This window comes from Prionailurus bengalensis, chromosome C1, assembly GCF_016509475.1.
Source record: "Prionailurus bengalensis isolate Pbe53 chromosome C1, Fcat_Pben_1.1_paternal_pri, whole genome shotgun sequence".
Lineage (NCBI taxonomy): Eukaryota > Metazoa > Chordata > Mammalia > Carnivora > Felidae > Prionailurus > Prionailurus bengalensis.
In genome coordinates, this window is record NC_057345.1 from 218,687,008 (window position 1) to 218,688,840 (window position 1,833).

A 1,833-nucleotide genomic window follows, 5' to 3' on the forward strand; every position below is an offset into this window, starting at 1 on the left:
ATTTGCCTAAACCAGCGTCTCTGGGCAGAGGGAGTGATTCTTTCTTTGAAGCTCTGAGTTCAGAAGTCAGGCAGCTCAGTGTGTCCAAGGGGACCCTGGCCCAGGGTGTTCAGGGCTTTGAGACTTTGGCCCTGAGCCCCCTGTCTTCACTGCAGTCTGAAGGGTTAGAAGCAAGGACCCCCAGTGTTCCCTCTGCTCCCACGATCTCTGGCTCTGCTCAGGCAACATGGGCTCGGGCTTGGCGGCCGGTCACGGCGAGAAGCCAGCTGTCCCCAGCGAGCCTGTGCGCACACACCGGGCAGCAGCACTGATCTGACCCTCGCGGAGAGGGATTCCCCCACATAGCTCTTGATTGCCGTGCACAAGGCCCCCTCGCATCACAACGATCCTTCAGGAACGCCCCAGCGCCCAGAAACTAAGCCGTGCCACGTCTCTCCGGCAGGGCTATGTTCTCTCCAGGCCTCTGTGCCCTTTTCTGGGGCAAATTGCTGTGTGACTTGCCTTTTGTTCCTGGGCCCGGTGGTGCCAGGCCCGGTGTCCCTATTCAAGGCCTCGCCTCCGTCCCCAGTGCGTTTGGGGGACTTCAATCTCTCCCCCTTTCTGCACGCTGTCTCCCCTGACAGACGTTTGTCCTCCGTAAATTATGCTCTTCCCACCGTGTTACATCGTTTTTGGTAAGTGGTGTAATTATCACTAAGAAAAGGGCTTTTTCCTTCTGCAGCGTGGCCAAGGTAAGCTGAAAAGCCGAGACGGGATTGAGGGCCGAGCTCTGTGGTCTTAACTTCCGCCCTCTTCGTTCTCTGTTCAGATTCGCCTTCTCCTCCGATCCTTCCTTGGACCCCAGCCTGCTTGCACGGGTGACGGTGCCGCTACCCTTCCCCTCGGGGCACATTTACAATTGACCTTCTATTTTCTAACAGCAGCGGGAGAGACGTGTGCTTCAGCCTGTGTTGTTATAATCTTTTCAGAACTCAGAATACGTGGGAAGGGTAGAAAGTTAACAACTTTTTTTTTTTAAAAATGGGCTGTTTGGCATGACTTAGGGTAGAGATAAAACACGATCATGGTGGAGTTGGCTTGAGACAGGCTTTAAACAACACACACTGTTGGCTTAGCCGTATCTTTAAAAACTTAGGGGCTAAGGAGCACGTGACTCCGTGCCAGACGTGGTCCTTGGGTCTTTAAGTGCGCAGTCTTACTTAATCCTGGCAACCTTACGAAGTGGTGTCTTTATCTGCTGTTTTACGGGGAAGGAGGTTCTGCAGTAGATACCGTGTCTCAAAGTCCCACTTCAGATCCCTGCGTAACTGGCACCAGAGTCTACACGGGCTTTCTGTGACGCGTAACCGCAGACGGCGTCGTGCCTTCGCCCCTTCCGTAAGCATCCGGGAGCCGTCCGGCCCTGGGTCTGCTGAGATCATCTGCGATCCCCGCCTGCACGGGGCCTAGGGTTCGGTGGGGCTGGCGGTCAGCAGGCAGGACATCATAACTGAGGGTGGCAAAGCCCTGCCATTGGAGGGACACCAGTGTGCCCCGTGGGCAGAGCGGCTGTTCCAAGGGGCATTCAAAACGAGGCCTGGAGAGTCAGAGGAACAGGCGTGCCAGCCCAGGGGAGGGCGGGCCAACAGGGCAGGGTGGGGGGTGCCTGAAGGATGGAGGAGGTTCGGCGTGGCTGGCCACGGCGAGGAGGGAGGGGAGGGAACGTAACTTGGAGCAGCCGCAGGGCCACGCCCAGCAGAGCCTTTCGGACCAGAGTGTGGACCCCGGGTTTCTTTCCAAGGGTGGAGAGGAGCACTGGGCGGTTTTGGGCGGGGAGTGGCATCCAGTGACTCG